Source organism: Chiloscyllium punctatum, unplaced genomic scaffold, assembly GCF_047496795.1.
Source record: "Chiloscyllium punctatum isolate Juve2018m unplaced genomic scaffold, sChiPun1.3 scaffold_554, whole genome shotgun sequence".
Taxonomy (NCBI): Eukaryota; Metazoa; Chordata; class Chondrichthyes; order Orectolobiformes; family Hemiscylliidae; genus Chiloscyllium; species Chiloscyllium punctatum.
The window spans coordinates 25,001-37,500 of NW_027310288.1; positions in this window are offsets into that span (position 1 = coordinate 25,001).

Sequence of the window (12,500 nt, forward strand, 5' to 3'; positions counted from 1 at the left end):
CGTGCGGCGCGCGAGGTCTGCTCTCTTCACAAGAGGCTTTATTAGGGAGTGCTAAGGCAAGGTTCTGTGCCCTCCACCCTCATCGCAACACCCATGGGAGCCTCCGGTCGTCAATAGACCGCCGCACCGGCCTCTGACTGACTCTCAGAATGGACGGAAAGAGCCGGGTAAGCCTTTCAAAAGATTCGACCACGTGCCGAAAACTTTAGACTTCCGTGAGCTCTCCGGCTTGCACCGAGACCCGAAGTCGACGTGCTAAGCACCACGGGACCCCTTTCGCCTGCAGGTCCCGAGCCGCCTTTATTTGCTGTTACGAGCATCGTGTGCCCCATACCTGCGTGACAAGCACCGCAGGGCGGCAGAGCCATCGCACTTAGCCGGGTGGCAGAGGAGGACCAGACTATTCACAGATAGCGGCCCAACGACTCCCAGAGCCGGTCGTGCGGCGCGCGAGGTCTGCTCTCTTCACAAGAGGCTTTATTAGGGAGTGCTAAGGCAAGGTTCTGTGCCCTCCACCCTCATCGCAACACCCATGGGAGCCTCCGGTCGTCAATAGACCGCCGCACCGGCCTCTGACTGACTCTCAGAATGGACGGAAAGAGCCGGGTAAGCCTTTCAAAAGATTCGACCACGTGCCGAAAACTTTAGACTTCCGTGAGCTCTCCGGCTTGCACCGAGACCCGAAGTCGACGTGCTAAGCACCACGGGACCCCTTTCGCCTGCAGGTCCCGAGCCGCCTTTATTTGCTGTTACGAGCATCGTGTGCCCCATACCTGCGTGACAAGCACCGCAGGGCGGCAGAGCCATCGCACTTGGCCGGGTGGCAGAGGAGGACCCGACTATTCACAGATAGCGGCCCAACGACTCCCAGAGCCGGTCGTGCGGTGCGCGAGGTCTGCTCTCTTCACAAGAGGCTTTATTAGGGAGTGCTAAGGCAAGGTTCTGTGCCCTCCACCCTCATCGCAACACCCATGGGAGCCTCCGGTCGTCAATAGACCGCCGCACCGGCCTCTGACTGACTCTCAGAATGGACGGAAAGAGCCGGGTAAGCCTTTCAAAAGATTCGACCACGTGCCGAAAACTTTAGACTTCCGTGAGCTCTCCGGCTTGCACCGAGACCCGAAGTCGACGTGCGAAGCACCACGGGACCCCTTTCGCCTGCAGGTCCCGAGCCGCCTTTATTTGCTGTTACGAGCATCGTGTGCCCCATACCTGCGTGACGAGCACCGCAGGGCGGCAGAGCCATCGCACTTGGCCGGGTGGCAGAGGAGGACCAGACTATTCACAGATAGCGGCCCAACGACTCCCAGAGCCGGTCGTGCGGCGCGCGAGGTCTGCTCTCTTCACAAGAGGCTTTATTAGGGAGTGCTAAGGCAAGGTTCTGTGCCCTCCACCCTCATCGCAACACCCATGGGAGCCTCCGGTCGTCAATAGACCGCCGCACCGGCCTCTGACTGACTCTCAGAATGGACGGAAAGAGCCGGGTAAGCCTTTCAAAAGATTCGACCACGTGCCGAAAACTTTAGACTTCCGTGAGCTCTCCGGCTTGCACCGAGACCCGAAGTCGACGTGCTAAGCACCACGGGACCCCTTTCGCCTGCAGGTCCCGAGCCGCCTTTATTTGCTGTTACGAGCATCGTGTGCCCCATACCTGCGTGACGAGCACCGCAGGGCGGCAGAGCCATCGCACTTGGCCGGGTGGCAGAGGAGGACCAGACTATTCACAGATAGCGGCCCAACGACTCCCAGAGCCGGTCGTGCGGCGCGCGAGGTCTGCTCTCTTCACAAGAGGCTTTATTAGGGAGTGCTAAGGCAAGGTTCTGTGCCCTCCACCCTCATCGCAACACCCATGGGAGCCTCCGGTCGTCAATAGACCGCCGCACCGGCCTCTGACTGACTCTCAGAATGGACGGAAAGAGCCGGGTAAGCCTTTCAAAAGATTCGACCACGTGCCGAAAACTTTAGACTTCCGTGAGCTCTCCGGCTTGCACCGAGACCCGAAGTCGACGTGCTAAGCACCACGGGACCCCTTTCGCCTGCAGGTCCCGAGCCGCCTTTATTTGCTGTTACGAGCATCGTGTGCCCCATACCTGCGTGACGAGCACCGCAGGGCGGCAGAGCCATCGCACTTGGCCGGGTGGCAGAGGAGGACCAGACTATTCACAGATAGCGGCCCAACGACTCCCAGAGCCGGTCGTGCGGCGCGCGAGGTCTGCTCTCATCACAAGAGGCTTTAGGGAGTGCTCAGGCAAGGGTCAGCCCGCAGCCTTCCTGGCAACACCCAGGGGAACCAGGCCACTCGCGTCTCTCGCCTTCATTTTCGACACGAGCGCCTGCGGAGGGCCACCACCCCCTCCGATTGTCAAGAGACCTCCGCACCGGCCTCTGACTTACTCTCAGAATGGACGGAAAGAGCCGGGTAAGCCTTTGAAAAGATTCGACCACGTGCCGAAAACTTTAGACTTCCGTGAGCTCTCCGGCTTGCACCGAGACCCGAAGTCGACGTGCTTAGCACCACGGGACCCCTTTCGCCTGCAGGTCCCGAGCCGCCTTTTATTTTTGTTACGAGTATCGTGTTCCCCAAACCTGGGTGACGAGCACCGCAGGGCGGCAGAGCCATCGCGCTTGTCCGGGTGGCAGAGGAGGACCAGACTATTCACAAATAGCGGCCCAACGACTCCCAGAGCCGGTCGTGCGGCAGGCGAGGTCTGCTCTCATCACAAGAGGCTTTAGGGAGTGCTCAGGCAACGGTCAGCCCGCAGCCTTCTTGGCAACACCCAAGGGAACCAGGCCACTCGCGTCTCTCGCCTTCATTTTGGACACGAGCGCCTGTGGAGGGACGGCCGGAGTCAACGTGGGGTTTGCCCGCCCTCCAATAGTGTCAAAAGACCGCCGCACAAGTCTCTGACTGACTCTTAGAACAGACAGAAAGAGTTTGTCAAATCTGTCAAAAAATTGACAAAGTGTCAAAAATTCGACTTCCAAGAGCTCTCCGGCATGCACTCATACCTGTCATTAAAGTGCTATGCCCGTGGAACCGTTTTTCGGATGCCTTTCAGAACGGTCCCGCGCCGCCATTTTGTTCTAAAAATCGTGTTCCCATATATCTCCGGGTACCCCGCCAACCTCACTGCGGAAAAACTACAAGTGGCACTGAATGGGTCTGAATTCCAAATTTGACTGCATCGGTCTGGAACTCGGTCCGGTCAAAACCGTTTGGATTTTTCTCGGTCCGGACTTCCGCGACAGACAAAGTTAAAGTTTTCGGGCTGCAGGCACAAAACGACAGCTGGCCATTTGCCGGGCTCAATTCACCCAATTCCTCCGGCACTTCGGAGCACATGTTCGGTGTAAGTTTGCGAATCTTTCCCGATGCTGCAGCATTTTCCTCCGCTGACACTTAGAATATTTTTCACACTTTGCTGAAAATTTTTCTAAGTGTTTTTTTCCAAGTTTTCCTGGTTACTGATTTCTTCTTTTTAAACATTTTTCTAAGTTTTTCTGGTTACTGATTTCTTCTTTTTAAACATTTTTCGCAGTTTGTCTGGTTACTGATTTCTTCTTTTTAAACATTTTTCGCCGTTTTTCTGGTTACTGATTTCTTCTTTTTAAACATTTTTCGCCGTTTTTCTGGTTACTGATTTCTTCTTTTTAAACATTTTTCTAAGTTTTTCTGGTTACTCATTTCTTCTTTTTAAACATTTTTCTAAGTTTTTCTGGTTACTGATTTCTTCTTTTTAAACATTTTTCTAAGTTTTTCTGGTTACTGATTTCTTCTTTTTAAACATTTTTCTAAGTTTTTCTGGTTACTCACTTCTTCTTTTTAAACATTTTTCTAAGTTTTTCTGGTTACTGATTTCTTCTTTTTAAACATTTTTCGCCGTTTTTCTGGTTACTGATTTCTTCTTTTTAAACATTTTTCTAAGTTTTTCTGGTTACTCATTTCTTCTTTTTAAACATTTTTCTAAGTTTTTCTGGTTACTGATTTCTTCTTTTTAAACATTTTTCTAAGTTTTTCTGGTTACTCATTTCTTCTTTTTAAACATTTTTCTAAGTTTTCCTGGTTACTCACTTCTTCTTTTTAAACATTTTTCTAAGTTTTTCTGGTTACTGATTTCTTCTTTTTAAACATTTTTCTAAGTTTTTCTGGTTACTCATTTCTTCTTTTTAAACATTTTTCTAAGTTTTTCTGGTTACTGACTTCTTCTTTTTAAACATTTTTCGCAGTTTGTCTGGTTACTGATTTCTTCTTTTTAAACATTTTTCGCCGTTTTTCTGGTTACTGATTTCTTCTTTTTAAACATTTTTCTAAGTTTTTCTGGTTACTCACTTCTTCTTTTTAAACATTTTTCTAAGTTTTCCTGGTTACTGATTTCTTCTTTTTAAACATTTTTCTAAGTTTTTCTGGTTACTGATTTCTTCTTTTTAAACATTTTTCTAAGTTTTTCTGGTTACTGATTTCTTCTTTTTAAACATTTTTCGCAGTTTGTCTGGTTAATGATTTCTTCTTTTTAAACATTTTTCTAAGTTTGTCTGGTTACTGATTTCTTCTTTTTAAACATTTTTCTAAGTTTTTCTGGTTACTCACTTCTTCTTTTTAAACATTTTTCTAAGTTTTCCTGGTTACTCATTTCTTCTTTTTAAACATTTTTCGCAGTTTTTCTGGTTACTGATTTCTTCTTTTTAAACATTTTTCTAAGTTTTCCTGGTTACTGATTTCTTCTTTTTAAACATTTTTCTAAGTTTTTCTGGTTACTGATTTCTTCTTTTTAAACATTTTTCTAAGTTTTTCTGGTTACTGATTTCTTCTTTTTAAACATTTTTCTAAGTTTTTCTGGTTACTCACTTCTTCTTTTTAAACATTTTTCTAAGTTTTTCTGGTTACTCACTTCTTCTTTTGAAACATTTTTCTAAGTTTTTCTGGTTACTGATTTCTTCTTTTTAAACATTTTTCTAAGTTTTTCTGGTTACTGATTTCTTCTTTTTAAACATTTTTCGCAGTTTGTCTGGTTACTGATTTCTTCTTTTTAAACATTTTTCGCCGTTTTTCTGGTTACTGATTTCTTCTTTTTAAACATTTTTCTAAGTTTTTCTGGTTACTCACTTCTTCTTTTTAAACATTTTTCTAAGTTTTTCTGGTTACTGATTTCTTCTTTTTAAACATTTTTCGCAGTTTTTCTGGTTACTGATTTCTTCTTTTTAAACATTTTTCTAAGTTTTTCTGGTTACTGATTTCTTCTTTTTAAACATTTTTCTAAGTTTTTCTGGTTACTCACTTCTTCTTTTTAAACATTTTTCTAAGTTTTCCTGGTTACTGATTTCTTCTTTTTAAACATTTTTCGCAGTTTGTCTGGTTACTGATTTCTTCTTTTTAAACATTTTTCGCAGTTTTTCTGGTTACTGATTTCTTCTTTTTAAACATTTTTCTAAGTTTTTCTGGTTACTGATTTCTTCTTTTTAAACATTTTTCTAAGTTTTTCTGGTTACTGATTTCTTCTTTTTAAACATTTTTCTAAGTTTTTCTGGTTACTCACTTCTTCTTTTTAAACATTTTTCTAAGTTTTTCTGGTTACTCACTTCTTCTTTTGAAACATTTTTCTAAGTTTTTCTGGTTACTGATTTCTTCTTTTTAAACATTTTTCGCAGTTTGTCTGGTTACTGATTTCTTCTTTTTAAACATTTTTCGCCGTTTTTCTGGTTACTGATTTCTTCTTTTTAAACATTTTTCTAAGTTTTTCTGGTTACTCACTTCTTCTTTTTAAACATTTTTCTAAGTTTTTCTGGTTACTGATTTCTTCTTTTTAAACATTTTTCGCAGTTTTTCTGGTTACTGATTTCTTCTTTTTAAACATTTTTCTAAGTTTTTCTGGTTACTGATTTCTTCTTTTTAAACATTTTTCTAAGTTTTTCTGGTTACTCACTTCTTCTTTTTAAACATTTTTCTAAGTTTTCCTGGTTACTGATTTCTTCTTTTTAAACATTTTTCGCAGTTTGTCTGGTTACTGATTTCTTCTTTTTAAACATTTTTCGCAGTTTTTCTGGTTACTGATTTCTTCTTTTTAAACATTTTTCTAAGTTTTTCTGGTTACTGATTTCTTCTTTTTAAACATTTTTCTAAGTTTTTCTGGTTACTCACTTCTTCTTTTTAAACATTTTTCTAAGTTTTTCTGGTTACTCACTTCTTCTTTTGAAACATTTTTCTAAGTTTTTCTGGTTACTGATTTCTTCTTTTTAAACATTTTTCGCAGTTTGTCTGGTTACTGATTTCTTCTTTTTAAACATTTTTCGCCGTTTTTCTGGTTACTGATTTCTTCTTTTTAAACATTTTTCTAAGTTTTTCTGGTTACTCACTTCTTCTTTTTAAACATTTTTCTAAGTTTTTCTGGTTACTGATTTCTTCTTTTTAAACATTTTTCGCAGTTTTTCTGGTTACTGATTTCTTCTTTTTAAACATTTTTCTAAGTTTTTCTGGTTACTGATTTCTTCTTTTTAAACATTTTTCTAAGTTTTTCTGGTTACTGACTTCTTCTTTTTAAACATTTTTCTAAGTTTTCCTGGTTACTGATTTCTTCTTTTTAAACATTTTTCGCAGTTTGTCTGGTTACTGATTTCTTCTTTTTAAACATTTTTCGCAGTTTTTCTGGTTACTGATTTCTTCTTTTTAAACATTTTTCTAAGTTTTTCTGGTTACTGATTTCTTCTTTTTAAACATTTTTCTAAGTTTTTCTGGTTACTCACTTCTTCTTTTTAAACATTTTTCTAAGTTTTTCTGGTTACTCACTTCTTCTTTTGAAACATTTTTCTAAGTTTTTCTGGTTACTGATTTCTTCTTTTTAAACATTTTTCTAAGTTTTTCTGGTTACTGATTTCTTCTTTTTAAACATTTTTCGCAGTTTGTCTGGTTACTGATTTCTTCTTTTTAAACATTTTTCGCCGTTTTTCTGGTTACTGATTTCTTCTTTTTAAACATTTTTCTAAGTTTTTCTGGTTACTCACTTCTTCTTTTTAAACATTTTTCTAAGTTTTTCTGGTTACTGATTTCTTCTTTTTAAACATTTTTCGCAGTTTTTCTGGTTACTGATTTCTTCTTTTTAAACATTTTTCTAAGTTTTTCTGGTTACTGATTTCTTCTTTTTAAACATTTTTCTAAGTTTTTCTGGTTACTCACTTCTTCTTTTTAAACATTTTTCTAAGTTTTCCTGGTTACTGATTTCTTCTTTTTAAACATTTTTCGCAGTTTGTCTGGTTACTGATTTCTTCTTTTTAAACATTTTTCGCAGTTTTTCTGGTTACTGATTTCTTCTTTTTAAACATTTTTCTAAGTTTTTCTGGTTACTCACTTCTTCTTTTATAACATTTTTCTAAGTTTTCCTGGTTACTGATTTCTTCTTTTTAAACATTTTTCTAAGTTTTCCTGGTTACTGATTTCTTCTTTTTAAACATTTTTCTAAGTTTTTCTGGTTACTCATTTCTTCTTTTTAAACATTTTTCGCAGTTTTTCTGGTTACTGATTTCTTCTTTTTAAACATTTTCCTAAGTTTTCCTGGTTACTGATTTCTTCTTTTTAAACATTTTTCTAAGTTTTCCTGGTTACTCATTTCTTCTTTTTGATCATTTTTCTAAGTTTTCCTGGTTACTGATTTCTTCGTTTTGAACATTTTTCTAAGTTTTCCTGGTTACTCACTTCTTCTTTTCAAACATTTTTCTTCGTTTTTCTGTTTACTCATTTAGCACTTTCAGGCACTTTCCGATCATTTCCTCGTTCCCGATTTCACCCTTTAAAACGCTTTCGGGCATTTCCCTAAGTTTTGCGGTTCACTCGTTTGGGACTCACTGACACCTTCTCTAGCTTCCCTGCTCACTTTTTTCGTACTGTTGAGAAAATTCGAACCCTTTCCTTAACTATGCCGGTTACTGACTTCACCGCTTCAGACCCTTGTCCCCGTAATGAAAGATACCATTTCCCACCGTGGGAAATGCACGAAAATCGGACTGAACACGGGGGAGGCTCCCCCCTCGAAGGCGAGACCGTCGGCAGAACCGCCGGGTCAAACCCGGCTGAGCTACCCGGCTTACAAGTCTCAAAGTCGGTATGAGCAGTCACGTCCACCCCCATTCCCTTTTGGACCACTTCCCACGGTTCCAAATGCATGAAAATCGGCCTGTACACGGGGGAGGCACCCGCCTCGAAGACGAGACCGTCGGCAGAACCGCCGGGTCAAACCCGGCTGAGCTACCCGGCTCGGAAGCGCCAAAGTCGGGTTGAGCAGTCACATTCACTCCCATCCCCTTTTGGGCAACTTCCCACGGTTGGAAATGCATGGAAATCGGACTGAACACGGGGGAGGCTCCCCCCTCGAAGGCGAGACCGTCGGCAGAACCGCCGGATCAAACCCGGCTGAGCTACCCGGCTTACAAGTCTCAAAGTCGGTATGAGCAGACACGTCCACCCCCATTCCCTTTTGGACCACTTCCCACGGTTCGAAATGCATGAAAATCGGCCTGTATACGGGGGAGGCACCCGCCTCGAAGACGAGACCGTCGGCAGAACCGCCGGGTCAAACCCGGCCGGGCTACCCGGGTTAGAAGCCCTAGAGTCGGGTTGAGCAGTCACAATCACTCCCATCCCCTTTTGAACCTGTTCCCACCGTTGGAAATGCACGAAAATCGGCCTGTACACGGGGGAGGCTCCCCCCTCGAAGGCGAGACCGTCGGCAGAACCGCCGGGTCAAACCCGGCTGAGCTACCCGGCTTACAAGTCTCGAAGTCGGGTTGAGCAGTCACATTCACTCCCATCGACTTTTGGGCAACTTCCCACCGTTGCAAATGCATTAAAATCGGCCTGTACACGGGGGAGGCACCCGCCTCGAAGTCGAGACCGTCGGCAGAACCGCCGGGTCCAACCCGGCTGAGCTACCCGGCTTACAAGTCTCAAAGCCGGGTTGGGCAGTCACGTTCACCCCCATTCCCTTTTGGATCACTTCCCACGGTTCGAAATGCACGAAAACCGGCCTGTACACGGGGGAGGGTCCGCCCTCGAAGGCGAGACCGTCGGCAGAACCGCCGGGTCAAACCTGGCTGAGCTACCCGGCTTACAAGTCTCAAAGTCGGGTTGAGCAGTCACGTTCACTCCCATCGACTTTTAGACCACTTCCCACGGTTCGAAATGCACGAAAATCGGCCTGTACACGGGGGAGGCACCCGCCTCGAAGGCGAGACCGACGGCAGAACCGCCGGGTCAAACCCGGCCGAGCTACCCGGCTTAAAAGTCTCAAAGTCGGTATGAGCAGTCACATTCACCCCCATTCCCTTTTGGACCACTTCCCACGGTTGGAAATGCATGAAAATCGGCCTGGACACGGGGGAGGCTCCCCCCTCGATGACGAGACCGTCGGCAGAACCGCCGGAACAAACCCGGCTGAGCTACCCGGCTTACAAGTCTCAAAGTCGGTATGAGCAGACACGTCCACCCCCATTCCCTTTTGGACCACTTCCCACCGTTGGAAATGCACGAAAATCGGCCTGTACACGGGGGAGGCACCGGCCTCGAAGACGAGACCGTCGGCAGAACCGCCGGGTCAAACCCGGCTGAGCTACCCGGCTTACAAGTCTCAAAGTCGGGTTGAGCAGTCACATTCACTCCCATCGACTTTTGGGCAACTTCCCACGGTTCGAAATGCACAAGATTCGGCCTGAACACGGGGGACGCTCCCCCCTCGAAGGCGAGACCGTCGGCAGACCCGCCGGGTCAAACCCGGCTGAGCTACCCGGCTCGGAAGCGCCAAAGTCGGTATGAGCAGTCACGTTCACTCCCATCCCCTTTTGGACCGCTTCCCACGGTACGAAATGCATGAAAATCGGCCTGTACACGGGGGAGGCACCCGCCTCGAAGACGAGACCGTCGGCAGAACCGCCGGGTCAAACCCGGCTGAGCTACCCGGCTTACAAGTCTCAAAGTCGGGTTGAGCAGTCACATTCACTCCCATCGACTTTTGGGCAACTTCCCACGGTTCGAAATGCACAAAATTCGGCCTGAACACGGGGGACGCTCCCCCCTCGAAGGCGAGACCGTCGGCAGAACCGCCGGGTCAAACCCGGCTGAGCTACCCGGGTCGGAAGCGCCAAGGTCGGTATGAGCAGTCACATTCACTCCCATCCCCTTTTGGACCGCTTCCCACGGTTTGAAATGCACGAAAATCGGCCTGTACACGGGGGAGGCTCCGCCCTCGAAGGCGAGACCGACGGCAGAACCGCCGGGTCAAACCCGGCCGGGCTACCCGGGTTAGAAGCCTCAGAGTCGGGTTGAGCAGTCACATTCACCCCCATCCCCTTTTGAACCTCTTCCCACCGTTGGAAATGCACGAAAATCGGCCTGTACACGGGGGAGGCGCCCCTCTCGAAGGCGAGACCGACGGCAGAACCGCCGGGTCAAACCCGGCCGAGCTACCCGGGTTAGAAGCCTCAGAGTCGGGTTGAGCAGTCACATTCACCCCCATCCCCTTTTGAACCTCTTCCCACCGTTGGAAATGCACGAAAATCGGCCTGTTCACGGGGGAGGCCCCCCTCTCGAAGACGAGACCGTCGGCAGACCCGCCGGATCAAACCCGGCCGAGCTACACGGCTTACAAGTCTCGATGTCGGTATGAGCAGTCACGTCCACCCCCATTCCCTTTTGGACCACTTCCCACGGTACGAAATGCATGAAAATCGGCCTGTACACGGGGGAGGCACCCGCCTCGAAGACGAGACCGTCGGCAGAACCGCCGGGTCAAACCCGGCTGAGCTACCCGGCTCGGAAGCGCCAAAGTCGGGTTGAGCAGTCACATTCACCCCCATCCCCTTTTGGGCCACTTCCCACGGTTCGAAATGCATGAAAATCGGCCTGTACACGGGGGACGCTCCCCCCTCGAAGGCGAGGCAGTCGGCAGAACCGCCGGGTCAAACCCGGCTGAGCTACCCGGGTTAGATGCCTCAAAGTCGGGTTGAGCAGTCACATTCACCCCCATCCCCTTTCGGCCCCCTTCCCACGGTTGGAAATGCATGAAAATCGGCCTGTACACGGTGGGCGCTCCCCCCTCGAAGGTGAGACCTTCGGCAGAACCGCCGGGTCAAATCCTGCCGAGCTACCCGCGTTAGAGGTCTCAATGTCGGCTTCAGCAGTCACATTCAATCCCATTCCCGTTTGGACCTCTTCCCGCCGATGGAAATGCACAAAATTCGGCCTGAACACGCGGGACGCTCCCCCCTCGAAGGCGAGACCGTCGCCAGAACCGCCGGGTCAAATCCGGCTGAGCTACCCGCGTTACAGGTCTCAAAGTCGGGTTGAGCAGTCACGTTCACCCCCATCCCCTTTCGGACCCCTTCCCACGGTTGGAAATGCATGAAAATCGGCCTGTACACGGTGGGCGCTCCCCCCTCGAAGGTGAGACCTTCGGCAGAACCGCCGGGTCAAATCCGGCCGAGCTACCCGCGTTAGAGGTCTCAATGTCGGCTTCAGCAGTCACATTCAATCCCATTCCCGTTTGGACCTCTTCCCGCCGATGGAAATGCACAAAATTCGGCCTGAACACGCGGGACGCTCCCCCCTCGAAGGTGAGACCTTCGGCAGAACCGCCGGGTCAAATCCGGCCGAGCTACCCGCGTTAGAGGTCTCAATGTCGGCTTCAGCAGTCACATTCAGTCCCATTCCCGTTTGGACCTCTTCCCGCCGATGGAAATGCACAAAATTCGGCCTGAACACGCGGGACGCTCCCCCCTCGAAGGCGAGACCGTCGCCAGAACCGCCGGGTCAAATCCGGCTGAGCTACCCGCGTTACAGGTCTCAAAGTCGGGTTGAGCAGTCACGTTCACCCCCATCCCCTTTCGGACCCCTTCCCACGGTTGGAAATGCATGAAAATCGGCCTGTACACGGTGGGCGCTCCCCCCTCGAAGGTGAGACCTTCGGCAGAACCGCCGGGTCAAATCCGGCCGAGCTACCCGCGTTAGAGGTCTCAATGTCGGCTTCAGCAGTCACATTCAATCCCATTCCCGTTTGGACCTCTTCCCGCCGATGGAAATGCACAAAATTCGGCCTGAACACGCGGGACGCTCCCCCCTCGAAGGTGAGACCTTCGGCAGAACCGCCGGGTCAAATCCGGCCGAGCTACCCGCGTTAGAGGTCTCAATGTCGGCTTCAGCAGTCACATTCAGTCCCATTCCCGTTTGGACCTCTTCCCGCCGATGGAAATGCACAAAATTCGGCCTGAACACGCGGGACGCTCCCCCCTCGAAGGCGAGACCGTCGCCAGAACCGCCGGGTCAAATCCGGCCGAGCTACCCGCGTTAGAGGTCTCAATGTCGGCTTCAGCAGTCACATTCAATCCCATTCCCTTTTGGAACACTTCCCGCCGTTAACAATGCACGATATTCGGCCTGAACACGCGGGACGCTCCCCCCTCGAAGGTGAGACCTTCGGCAGAACCGCCGGGTCAAATCCGGCCGAGCTACCCGCGTTAGAGGT